The 14,756-nt window shown below is 30.8% G+C and overlaps 1 protein-coding gene across 1 annotated transcript in view; it reads right to left on the bottom strand.

Moving 5' to 3' along the window:
* The window catches only part of LOC142317436 (protein argonaute-2-like), a 150,429-nt gene that overhangs the window by 1,805 nt on the left and 133,868 nt on the right, over nucleotides 1-14,756 (bottom strand). The window lies entirely within an intron of this gene.

The following is a 14,756-nucleotide window of genomic DNA, read 5'->3' as shown; positions in this document are numbered from 1 at the left end:
GTAAGGTTGGGAGTAAAACAAATCTGGCAACTCATCCTGCCAAGTTCGAGGAAGTTGGCACAATAGATAAACTTAACTGTAATGGTTACTTCCCTATTCTACTGAGAAGGCTAGTGGCGTCTCGGATAAAACTGGTTTGTAACAAGAACAGCATTAAAGATTGGGGCATTAAAATATGATATATGTGTAATCATTTCTGAAGGACTGTGAAATTGAAGTTCAGTTTGTGTTTTCATGGGGTAAATGAAATTTACAGTCTCACACTTTAAATGTGATTATACAAGTTGCTGAACTTTCCTTTTGAGGAAAACGATTTTACAACGAACTAAATTGAATTTACATGACTGGTTAAAGCTCACGCTACCAATTATCAATATAAAAAACTCAAACTTAAATTCTATTCATTTATATTAGAATAGCATAACATTACTTACTCAGTCAGATAAACAAAGTAAACACCAACAAGTACACAATAATAAAATTAGAGCATCTACAACATATCTTCCTAACAAAGCTTTCCCACAATTTTATCAGTGATGCCAACACATGCAAATGTATATTTTAATACCTACGATATCTCGATATAATCTTGGAAAAAAAAATATATATACATACGTATAATATTGCACATTATACTTATTAAATAATTTCTCATTCACGGAAAAGTTAAGTGGTTTAATGTAAAAATAAAAAATGTAAAGAAATTTTCATAAAATTCTTAGAACCGATTGTAATTTATTTAAAAAAAATATATATTAAGCCGACATTTAATAATAATAATAAAGTTTTCATATACTTGTTTGGAGTTGTTTATTGATCCCAGACATCTTGAAAACCTAAACATATTTGTACGCACAACGATGACAAAATACAGAATGCATCACCCAAAATCCGAAGTGAAATCTCTGTATATCTCTTAAAGAAGATGATAGAGGCCGCCTCGACCTAAAATCACTTTGTAACAGACACATTGCTTCAATGAAGTGACATTTTCTCTCCAGATCTGAAACATCATCATTGTACAAAGCTGTAGTTGCATCTGACAAGGGTTACTCCCCTCTAAATCTGAATGGTGACAATTTCTACTCCAGTATCATTACAACTAGGGATAGGATCCACGCATGGAAATCTAAAGCACTCCACGGTAGATTTGTCCTTTCCCTCGAAAATGCTGATAAGGACGCATTTACGCGTTGTCTGAGGGACGGATTTCTATTTAGAGAAACTGAAGGTTTTGTACATTCAATCCAGGATAAAGTCGTTGCGACGAACAATTACAAGAAGTTCATAGAAAATCAGGACATCAGTGATGAGTGCCGGATGTGTCACCAATTATCGGAGACAATTGATCATTTGATAACTGAGTGCGCCAGTCTGGCTGACAAGGAAATCTGCATCACCACGATCTTACATTAAACACTGTTCATCAGGCGTTGGCGTTGAAATTAGACTCGTAGATGACAGGGAGCAGTGTCCTTTTTATGAATATAAGGCCTTTGCTGGAAAATGAGCACTATAGACTGTGTTAAATCTCTCGGTAAATACTGCTAAAATTATTGCTGTGAATAGGCCAGACATGGTTCTCCCCAACATTAAAGAAAAGACTGCTCTTCTCATTGATGTCACTCATTTATCTGATCACAATATTAATAAGGCTGAGCAGATAAAATAACGAAGTACAACCCTCTGGCAATAGGGTATAAGGAAATTTACAGACTGAACTCAGTAAAGTCATTCCCTGGATCCTAAACTTAAAATTTCAAAAGATCGGTAATTCTGGAGAAGTGTAGGATTGTACAGACTGTGTTAAATGTACCACATCACTAAATGAGGTATGCCTCAATGGCCTCTCGTACTGGAGTTACGGATGTGAAATATCTCTCAGATGAAAAGATAATAATAATGTTTTCGTTATATATAAAAGTAATCCAAAAATGTAGTAGTTGAACATGTTATTAATTGTTTGTATTATAGCTTTTTTCCATGACTGTCGAAGATGATATTAATTTAAAAACTCATAGTTTCGTAACAAAACCGAACCAAACATATTATCTTTTTTTCTATAAAAAAACGTACTTCAGACATATTATAAGAATTTAGTTGTCGTTTTTTTTTTGTGTAGGCTCTTATCATCTAAACTCCCTCCCCCACAAATAACTCTTGAAGACCGGACCTGTCAGAAAGTGGTCGGCAAGGAACACAGTGGAACCCACGGGTACCGGTAGAACTCATACATCCCCGTCAGGCCTCTCCTTACTCTTTTTCATTTTATCCTCCGGAACCATCGTAAGGTATTACTTCAGAGTATATATATGAATGCAAATGAAATGTAGTCTTGAACAGTCTCAGGTAGACCGTTTCTGAAATGTGTGCTCACATGCTCAACATCATCAAGGGTGTCACAATAGAAACACAAATCTTACTTGCTGCCCTTGTGAGCAGATACAACCTGAAGCAAAGATGACCAAACAGGAACTGAGTAAGGAAATAGTTTACCTTGCAGCTGTTTCACACTGGTGTCAGATGACATTATTAAGCGGTTTATTTTTTAAATCGGTATAAACATATTTTAGAATATGTTCAAAATAAATATCAACTGATATACACTTTTTTAATGCAAGTAGATATCTATAATTTGTTTGTTCATGATAATGTATAAATGAGGTGGATGAATGTTTGTAAATGTCTTGAAGGAGAGAAGCTCAACAGCAAATGTTAACAAATATTTATTTCATTCTTCTCTTACAAGGATTTATTCTTAAAAATCTTGAATTTTGAAAAAGGTCGGTAGAATGTAAGTGGCAAAAATGGTTTAAAAGGTTAATTGTCGGAACATTTGGATGATTGTTGGGTTTTGATTAAAAAATCTAAGTATGAGGAGAGTTACCTACATTGTTATTTGTAATGGACCAAGCTAAATCTCTGAGCTGGGAAAATTTAAAATGTAAATAATTACATTGGATTTTATTAATATTCCCAGTAATCGGCTGCCATTTAAGTCCTGATTGGATTAGGGATGGATTTGTAAATAATAATCTTTGAACTAGGGACTTTGAAGAACCCTTTTACATAGATTTTGTTTATCTTTTCTGGTTTCTTTTAGTCATTCATTACACCATCATTCTGTACCTTTATCTTTGAATCTGTCTTCTCCAAGGTATTTCATGGGTTTTAACTTGATGCCCGCTGAGCATGTAGTTATTACAATTACAAGGTCATCCAGAAAGAAACCAAACATTTGATATTCCATATCATCATATTTGCCTATTCATTATTTAACCAGTGGTGGTGTGTCATTACAAACAAATAAAATATTATTTTTAAAGAATCCTACTTGGTTTTTTAGAAATAAAACTTTGTTTGTCATGTCACTCTGTTTTGATTACGTCAGCAAATATGTCTATAATGAAATTGTACATTTTTTCTTGTATAAAAAAAAACTACTAACATTTACATGTCAGCTACACTAATATTTATAAAAATTAACACTAACTACAACAATATATATATGTGTTTACTTTAAATAATGGGCAACGGGTTTTTTTATGTACATTATTCATGTTGTTAATAAATATTTAACCGTAAATTAAGTTTTACCGTAACCGCTGATGAGTTTATTTGATAAAAACAAAGTATTCCAAGAGTTAATTAATGTCCGACTGTTTGAGGTTACAATAATATAATTATAAAATATAAAAAAAAATTCTTGGGAAGTTTAATGATTTCATTTTTTCATCTTTGGATTAATTTTTAATAAAATATTTAAAATAGAATCCTTTAATAAAGTCATTGTTTTAAAATTAAGAAAAATAATATTCTCTGTTTCATGTGTTCACTGAACGTTTTTTCTCTTACTCTGATTCTTTTCTTTTAGTTATCAATTTGAGAAAGAACAGTAAGAAAAATCTCTTCTTTTCATATGGAAGATTCTGAATTCAAATCCCAGTTATTTTTCATATGACGGGCTAAGGAATGCTACTATGCCAGAGGAGGTAACTTAAATAGTGCAGTAGGTGCGAAGCTACATAGTGAGTGCCTCAGAGCACAAGGCGACTGCAGAGGTTGTTAAGACGTGGTGTCCACCCAGGCATCTTTCATGCTAGAGGGATACGTAATGAAGCCAGGCGTCTGTGTAGGGCAGATATTAATCGGGCTAAGAGAGCTATGTGGGCTGACCAGCACTGTGAGGTTGATGTTGACATGTGGGGGAGCAGCTACAAAATAGTAATGAAGAAGTTTGGTCGTTCCCTCCTCGTTCTGCCATGAGTCTGGTGGATTGTTTGGAAAAACTATTCCCAAAGGCTGTTGAGTGCCTTGGCAGGAAATCGCTCTGGAAGGTTCAGTGCCTCTCTTTAACCGGGATGAAGTAACAGCTGCCGCCATGCGGGTTAGGCACAGGAAGAGTCCTGGACTAGAAGGCATCACCATTTAGTCCATCTAGAAGTACCGAGTGATGCAGTGCAGGACCTGGTCAATGTAGTCCCGCAAAAGCTACAAGATGCTGCTAACTACTGCTTACACATGACTTTGTGCCAGATGCTTGGAAAGTTGCTTGGTTGGTGCTATTGGAAAAGGGTAGGAATCAGGAAGTTAATGTCACTGGCTACCGTCCTTTGTGCCTACCGAGTATACTTGATAAGCTATTCGAGCGCCTTCTTGTGGGTAGATTGACGACCGAGTTGCATGCTAGGGTAGGTAGTATGGTTTTCGCAAAGGTATGTTCACAGTGCATTCTCTCAACCGAGTAACGAAGCTGGTCGATGAGGCTGCTGCTGGATCCTGGCGTATCAGGATGATTCCGGTTGTTGAAAACGCTTGCCTGCCCTGGCGAGTGACTCATGATGAAGTGGGGAGACGTGGTTAAAGTGCGTACTCCAGCGGATCATAAATCTGTACCTGTCCTGTAGGTATGCAGCCGCCAACTCTGAAGTAATGCAAATTACCCATGAGTTGGAGGGTGATGTGTCGCACAGGGCTCGGTTCTCGGTCTTCTGCTACGGAACGTCGCATATGATGTTGTGTTGAGAATCGGGTATCCGGAAGGGGTCACGGCTGTAGGTTTTGCAGATGACCTGGCCGTGGCAGAATATTATTTACATTTATAGAAATGTACAGCATAGTACTGTATTTCCAAAAAAAGTGTTTCTATTATTTTTACACCAAAGTTATTTTACTAGTTTTTTTTTTTTTTACATATGAAAAATGTAAAAATTAGAAATGAAATAAAATTAATTATTAAACCAAATTAATTGTACTTGATTAATTTTATTTTAACTTAATGGCTAACAGAAGTGTTAGTTCTCTGTTTACTATATTTATTTCAATGTTGTGCAGTGTAATTTGTCAGTCATTTGTGACATTTATTTATTTTTTAAGCGGTTTGCAGTACAGCTCAAGCTCTTTACCACATCCTGACCCCCATAGGGGAAGACCCCCTCCGCCTTGTGATAATCCCAGTCCCTCCCCACATATCCCCCTCCGTTCCTAGTCCTTATGGGTTTTACCATTTCACCAGAGGTCATCTTTTAGACCCTCTTAAACAGCTAACACTTCACAGTCATCAGTCTGGCCTCTGTCAGGAAGCCAACAACGCAAATGCCTCTGCAGACACTTCCATCATTGTATTTACACAACTTACCATTGCTTTCTTCAAACCATGATCCACCTACCATAACTTAGAACTCTCAAACAAATAAATCGATTTGCAGAAGTGTGATCCCCATGCCTTCCTCTAACACTGAAGGTTTCACACAAAAATTCTTCCCTTATCTAACTTCAATTAGAATGTGCACTCAGATCATTACTTGGTTGAGTCTTTAGACACCATAAATACTACTCTCACACCAATTACGTTTTGTGTTATAAAACAAAATGTTGATCGCAAAAATAATTCTGTCTTGCAATTCAATTTACTCAAAGTCTTCTTGTTTACTCAAAAAACAAGAAACAGATTCACAAATTTAATAAGCTTCTAATGAAAACTTACCCTATTTTTCTCTGCTCTGGTCTGCTTTCAGAAGCAGGGTAATGCCTACACCCTCCCATATTGCAGCTTCATCACACATTTATCCAAAGATCCATTCTCATCCTAACAGCAAATATCTAAGCTTACTGGGACGTCATGCCAAAACACCTACCTTGGTAGGTAGTAAGCACCCAGGCAGGCCCCTAGCTACACAGGTTGCTATTCTATAATAGCATCAGACACCCTCAGCCATCCTCCGCAGGGCTAAGAATCTAAGGAAGCCAGCAACTATGTTCCACTACCTTTTGGTCTTCCAATTTAGTTGCAGATCAAAAACAAAATTGATTCTCGCAAGCTTTTTACTGCTTTAGTATGTTCAGCTTTGTACCTGGAGCAAACTATAAAACACATCATCAATGGCCCTACACTCCAGAAACAAGTTGAAGTAATAACAAAATCTGTTAACCAATTTTGTGAAGCACCATGTCCAGTAGGAGATTGTGTAATATGCTGATTGGGGGAAATCCACCTAACAACCTGAATACTTTTAAAAAAATCCTAAGCCATCTGAAAAAAAAAATGTTTTCAAAAAACCTTACATCTGGGTTGAATGAATACTGCACATGTAAACACCTCACATGTTTAACATATACAGTGGTGTTTCACATGCATGAATAATGTAAAATATTAGACAATTTATAATGTTTAAATAAACATCTGAACCAGGGATTAAATAAACATTTGGATAAAATAAAATCCCTTCCGCATGCTGTAAGGCAGAGGTAGATTTCATCAGTGTTAAAAAAAGATTTCCACCTTAAAGTTAAGAAAAACTTCAAATTTACTCAATATGACGATAGTTGCATGTGAAAAGAGTTTCACATGTTTAGCATATACCATGCCCCATCTTTTTACAACTTCAGGAGCATTTTGGTCATCCCTTGTCGTAAGGGTAGGTCATATCAAAAATTCTTAAAGAACAGAAGTTTTAGGTAATGTTTAGAGCACTAATTTAAACAGATTGCCTACTGTGCCTAGGGACAGTCGATTGCCGACTGTGCCTAGGAAGGGTATAAATTTTTATCTTCAAAACTACATTTTTACACACCCTGGGCCAATGGTTGGCGAAATCAAAAAACTTTACTTATATAAGTTTTAGGCCCTTATCCATAGAGTAGTAACAACTATAAATGAATTCTATATTTTTCTTAATAATTAAGTTATAGTGATATTTTGTTATTTCGAAAATGAACCCCCTTTTCTGATTTTGAACATTAATGAACTTAACTGAGATTTTGTGTCAAGTTATTTTTAAGGAACAATTTGAAAGTGATATATATATATAAACTTTAGAGCTGATGGTGGTTTTGGGGTCTGGGGGGACGTGAAACGCGAAGACGTGTAGAAATTTTCCAGAAATTGAATCATTGTACCCTTTAGAATCACTAACTTTATTATGAAATCTACCTAAATCATGTAAAAAAATTAAGAAGTCAGGTATGAAATTTTTTATATGCTATATTTTCCATTGGGCTAATGACCTTAGCAGTTACTGCCAGTAAAACTAAAAAAAAGTCAGTTATATTTAACAATGATTAATTAATAACTGAACAACGATCAATTTATTTCAAATTTAATTTTATTAGCATTTCATGTAGAAGTATATTACTTTAAGTTTTGCTACATCATAACGCTTACATAAAAAGATTTAAGTTAATATTTATTTTATTTAGCTAATATTTTATTTTTTAATATAAAATAAACAACAACAGCTCAACTTATCAAGAGAGATTAGATAGAAGAAAAATAATTTATTGACTATATTAAGAAAAGTAAGAGATTAAATAAGGTAAACAGGGAAGGAAAAAGGTTCACATCTAAATGTATATAGTGAGCTTCACTATATCACTAGTACAAGAGAAAAAATAACTATATAATAAAACCGTTAAACACAAGGAGAAAAAATTTTACAGTAAAAAACAAAAACAATCCATTAAGTTTTAAAAAACAATAAAGACAACACCGAAGAGCTCTATTATATACAATCTAATACGACTTAAACGATATACACTATTAAACCGAAGAGGAACTTTTAACTAGTAAAGTTGTACGAAAATCTAACAGAGTAAAATTTAATTAAAAAGGGTACACAAAAGAACAAAAAAGAAGACAACACCAAAGAGTTCTTTTATAAAAATCCTAGTAGGATTTAAACAAGAACCTAGGAGGTTCTACACAAGGAGGGACTTTTAAGTAAAAAACTCTTTGGGAAAAACCACAAGCTAAAGAAAGCTCGTTAAGTGTAAAAAAAAAGAAGAGGAAAAAATTACTACAAATTAAAAAAAGTTTAAGGTAATTTAAGTAAAAGAAAACAGACAGGAATAGTAGGACCATAATAATTATGGTGGGGTGGGGGGTTGGATATCACCCTGATTATATTCTTTGGAAATTTGTAAAACTGAACTTTTATGTAAAATATAATTTAAGACAATATAACTGATATATATTTTTTAATTACCATGTATAAAATTTTTTTTATAACTGTAAATAAATACACTTTTTGGATAAATTTACAAAATTGATGTATTTTTTTATTTTTAATATTACATTAAGTAAAATTATATATTTTGGCAGTAAAAGTGTAGTTTGTAATAACCTAGTATTAAAAGTGTTTTTATAAATCGATTAATGTTGTTTTATGAAAATGGGGAAAATGACAAAATTACATAAGTTAAATTAAAAATGATTTGAGTTATTTAGAAATAACGAAAATATATCTAAGTTTTTATTAGGTTTCAGTTAGAAATCATGGTATTACACAAGTCTGTCTTTCATCCAGAAGGTTTTGAGTTCAAATCAAGGTTAGGTTAGCATTTTTCATATGCTATAACATCCATATCTGACTAAAACTAAGTAGTTAGTTGCTAAAATAAATAATTTATACTATTTAAATTAAATTATTTACAAATAAACGTGTAACATTTTAATTGGGCTGTTTTTTTTGTATTTAATTATACTTCATTATTAATTTTAACTTTTTATTACAACAAAACAGAAGAGTAATAAAAATCCTAATAAAATTAAATGGAAAGTTAAAATACTTGACTCTTATCTTTACACAGCTTTTGGCATGTTGTACCTAACTTAAATACAATTCATATGTTGGTCTTCTAAAGAGTTCCATAGCAATTTTTGAGGTACATTGACAAAAGCTTTCTTCAAGTCAGTAAATTATATCGATACATTAAAAGTATGAATAAAAATAGAACAATGAACAAATTTGCGGACTATTTTGAAAAACAGAAAATGAAAACAAAGTTAAGAGAGAGACATGAAAGAGAAAAATATCAAAATTGAAGATGTAGAAAATAAATGATTGTAGACAGATATGGTGCAAGCACTTTGAAAGAATAAATGTATTATTTAATTAATATTTCAATTATTGGACACTGATAGTTTTCAAGAAAACTGTTAATATCTCATTATTCTACTGTAAAATGAACCGATTAGCAACTGAGTGTATTTCTGTGTATTACTCACGTGTACAGATTTGGAATCATAATATGGGAAAGATCTATAACAGCAGCCACTTTTGCTGAAAAAAAATGTAATTAACAAATCAACAGTTTTGTAAAAAAAACCACAAAACTCTAACTCTCATATTTTATGTTGATGTATTAAATTGTACAGATTTTAAAATCCAAATACTTTATTGGTATTTTATTACAATATAAGAGCTGAAAGTTTTCTCCTTGCCAACTGCTGGGTCAAGTATATTAGTCATTGTATTGTACTAGTTCGTTGTGTTTGTATTTTATATTCAAATACGTCATTTTATTAATAATTTGATGATATCATCTGTTAGATGGTACAACAAACAAGGCTCACCTGTCCCACCTCAGGCAGGTAACAATTCAGTTGACAACATTAATTACTTTCTAGTAAACTGTTAATCCAAATATATTTCAATGTACCACTAAATTCTATCTGTCCATATATATAATACGAGAGAGATGTACAACAACTTTGGCTGAAAAAAGGTATGTAACATCCATTTTTGAAAAAAGTCTATTCTCACTTTTTTTGATATCTTTGATTGTACATTATATTAACTGCTAATATTTTACTATTTTATGAATTTGTTTCATTACTGAACATTAATAATTTCCCAGCAATTGTAATTTCATTATTATTCTATTAAAATACAAAACGTTTTATTAGGCACTGAAAAAAGAAAGATGTGTTTCTCTTGTCTCATCTTTTTAAAAAGTAATAATAGAATACTGAAAAAAGAATAGATTTCTGCAGAAAAGAAAACAAAATAAATTAGACTAAAGCGATTAAAACGGTTCTCCAAGACGTAGGTATTGTTGAAACTTTTTTGAAACAAGATCTGTTTAGAAAGTTAATTTTCAATCACGAGATGGAAAATAGAAAAAGAAGATGGTCTGGAAAGAAATAGACTGGAGAAAATGAATTTAAACAAAAAAAAAATGCTGCAAAAAATTATCTTTAACATTGTCCATATATGACTAAGATTATAACAATGACATACCATTACATGTACAAAAATGAGATTTTTATAAATGAAACAACCTCAAAATAATCTACTTTTTGATGTGAGGCCACCGCATTTAAACCCCCATGGCTGGGACACTAAAAAATTTAAACGGAAAAGTTAAGACTATGCAGATTCACAATGTAGATCAGACAAAGAGGGTAGCTTTAATTTAGTTTTAATTATCTAACTGGTACAGGATAAATGCATCTGGTCATAATATAATACAACAAACTGTTCTTACGAAAAGGAATCATGTACATTTTAAATAAAAAAGCAATCTGTTTTTTGTAGAACTTTATTTGATTAAAAAAATAAATAACTTCGAATGTACATATGAAAATTAATCAAAAACATAATTTTTAAATAATAAGAGTTTATAAATATAGTTTAATCCACTTAAATATTTAAGTGGAAGATTAAGTTTTCATTTCACATACATATTGTAAAATCAGACTATATAATTCTGAAATCTTTTAATTTATGAACAAAATATTATTTCTTAACATCACATAATAATCGCAATTTATATATTATAAACATTTCTAAAACTGAAATATAATAAACTAATTTTTTTATTACAATAAAATACTCTATTTCATAAAGAAATTTATTTTATAAAAAATTGAATACATATAAAATTAAATAAAAAATATTATTTTGCGATAGTAAAATTTTAGTCAATAATTTTGAAAAACTGTTGAATTGCTAAAAAATCCAGAAAAAAGCTCAACTGTTTGTAACCAGTAACTAAACTAGAAAACTCAAGTCCCCTGAATAAACAAGAAATAAAGAATAATCTGATCTCTAAAAAATAATAAAGCATCGGGGTGAGGACCCAATAACTTTGTAATTTTTAAAATTATGATTATTAGCTAATTAATCATTGATCTATTACAGAAAATATTTGGAAGACAAAAAAAATCCTGCCAGAATGGCCACTCTGCCCCAATTCATCCTTGACACAAAAGGGGAGACAAAATTTACAGTGGAATGTCTCTCCTTTCAGTAACATTTAAAATCTTATAAAACTTGTAGAGAATACAAAGAAGAGAAGAGCACATCAATAAACAAATTGGGAAATATATCAGGGTGGGTTAGAAAGGGAAGATGCTGTGTGGAAAAAATAAATAGTAAAGAAGAGATTTTTTTGTCTTTACAAAAGATCGGGCAAGATTCAAATAGAAATGCTAAATGTAGTGGCTGAAATATATTTCCTAAATAGATGTATCGGGATATACCAGTAGCAACAAAGTACGGTCTAATCTTAAAGATTCTTATTTTTTTAGGTGTTAAAAAAATGTAATTTTTTTTACATTTACTGATAGTATATGTTTTGAAAAATAATTTGGTAAATTTACAAGCATAAATTCAAAATAATTGCAAATTTATACACATTTAACTCATTGCTGTCATCTAGTCATTTTTAACCCGAGAGGTATATTTTTGTTGGCTATGTTGCAATGACAGTTGCTACTTCCCTGATTTCATTGTCCACTCTATTCAAGGGTGTTTCAAGGCCAGCTATAGTGCCATGTACAATGAAAACTTATTAGTTTATTTTTTACGAGAGTTGACAAACAAACCGATGATAGTAGCAATGTTACTTTTTTTTTGGTAATAAAATCGTCATTGTATTTTTTACATTTTTAACAAATTATGAGTTTACTGAGTATAAGTACCTCTTGTGAATGTAGTAAAAGCTTGAATGAAAATGAAATTGAAGATATCTTAATGAACTGATGATCTGTAGGACCGTGAATCTATATTTAGTGAATATGATAGCGATAGTGAATGTGACATAGAAAGTCCTGACAATGTATGTGAAATTAAAAACAAAAACGCGATGAGTGTATCCGATGAATTGATGAAGAGGAAATTAGACGAAAATCTGTCTATGAAAAAAATTGTTATAAATGGAGTACTGAACTAATGTTATTAGGACTCATCTTTCTCAAATAAAAGAAACTGCTAAAAACTTGAATCACTATTAATTCAATTTATTATTGGGAATTACCGTTTTAATTAGAACATAAAATTACTAAATTATCACTAAAACTACTGCTCCGCAACTTCCTTTGTTAATCACACTGATAATATTGAATTAAAAGCTTTAATGGACTACTGTATTTATTTGGTATATTTAATTCTAGTAAAGAAGATGTGAGGAATCTGCCGAAAGTGATGGAACTGGAAGTGTTATAATCAGGGAAACCATGTCCCTTCAGCGGTTTGTATTTCTGTTAGTTTTAACGGCACTAAAGTACACTCCAGTACACGAGATGATGACAAAACTGCTCATATTTTCAAATTATTTAAAATGTTCCTCTCAACTGCCAGTTCAATTATTCTCCCTCCAAGTATCTAATTGTAGACAAGATGCTTATCAGTTTTCAGGATCTATGCACCTTTTAAATGTTCATGAAAAAAAAGCCCTGAAAATATGGACACATATTTAAGGAAATCATTTGCCTTAACTCAGATGAGACGACGACTTGAAGAATCCAGACTTCCAACATCGCTGACTTTAATATTAGAAATGTATTAAAAATTAAAAAAGGAAAAATCGAACCTGAATTGCTACAGAAAAAACACAGGCGATGTCATATGTGCCCATCAATCAATGACAACAAACATCTCAACGTCTGTAGTGAGTCTGAGACCATGTATGTAAGTACAAATAACATCATAAGAAATAGTTGAAATTAGTTATGAATATTAAGATGTCGCTTTAAACTAGAAAGGCAATAAAAATCCTTTTCGCAGAAGTTACAAAACTAATTTTTCTCTTTTGTATGAATATTAAGATGTATTTTTAAAGTGTCTTTGTGATTAAATGACTTTTGACAAAAGTTACAAATATAATTCTTCTCTTTTGTATGAATATTAAGATGTTTTTTTAAATTGCTTTTGGAATAAAATGACTTTTGACAAAAGTTACAAATATAATTCTTCTCTTTTGTATGAATATTAAGATGTATTTTTAAACTGGTTTTGTGATTAAATGACTTTTGACATAAGTTACAAATATAATTATTCTCTTTTGTATGAATATTAAGATGTAATTTTAAACTGCTTTTATGATTAAATGACTTTTGACATAAGTTACAAGTATAATTCTTCTCTTTTGTATGAATATTAAGATGTTTTTTTAAATTGCTTTTGGAATTAAATGACTTTTGACAAAAGTTACAAATATAATTCTTCTCTTTTGTATGAATATTAAGATGTATTTTTAAAGTGTCTTTGTGATTAAATGACTTTTGACAAAAGTTACAAATATAATTCTTCTCTTTTGTATGAATATTAAGATGTTTTTTTAAATTGCTTTTGGAATAAAATGACTTTTGACAAAAGTTACAAATATAATTCTTCTCTTTTGTATGAATATTAAGATGTATTTTTAAACTGGTTTTGTGATTAAATGACTTTTGACATAAGTTACAAATATAATTATTCTCTTTTGTATGAATATTAAGATGTAATTTTAAACTGGTTTTGTGATTAAATGACTTTTGACATAAGTTACAAATATAATTATTCTCTTTTGTATGAATATTAAGATGTAATTTTAAACTGCTTTTATGATTAAATGACTTTTGACATAAGTTACAAGTATAATTCTTCTCTTTTGAATGAATATTAAGATGAATTTTTAAACTGTCTTTGCGATTAAATGACTTTTGACAAAAGTTACAAATATAATTCTTCTCTTTTGTATGAATATTAAGATGTATTTCTAAATTGCTTTTGTGATTAAATGACTTTTGACAAAAGTTACAAATATAATTCTTCTCTTTCGTATGAACGTTTAAATGTGATTTTAATTCAGAACTTTGATTAAAAGTCTTCTGACAAATGGTACAAACATAATTCTTCTCTTCGTTATGCTTAATAAGTTGTGTTTTTAAATTATTTTCTGGAATAACAGACTTTTGACAAAAGTTAGAATTATTTACACTACTCTTACAATTATTCTTGGTACTTCCTTTGATGGTTAATTTATCAATAATAACCTGTAAAATTAAACCAACAATTAAAAAATAATTATGAATTAATATAAAATTATTTCCATTACAATAACATTATTCTATTTTGTAAAAAGTCGCAAAATATGGATAAAAAACTGAGTATTTTAAACATATATTCAAATTAAACATCGTTTGGAATATTATTTAATGATTCACAAGTAAAGTTTAATGTAATAACAAACTTTACTTATCCTATACACAT

Source organism: Lycorma delicatula, chromosome 1 (assembly GCF_047948215.1).
Source record: "Lycorma delicatula isolate Av1 chromosome 1, ASM4794821v1, whole genome shotgun sequence".
Classification (NCBI taxonomy): Eukaryota; Metazoa; Arthropoda; class Insecta; order Hemiptera; family Fulgoridae; genus Lycorma; species Lycorma delicatula.
The sequence above is the reverse complement of the archived record's forward strand: the minus strand, read 5'-3'. Positions and strand labels throughout refer to the sequence as shown.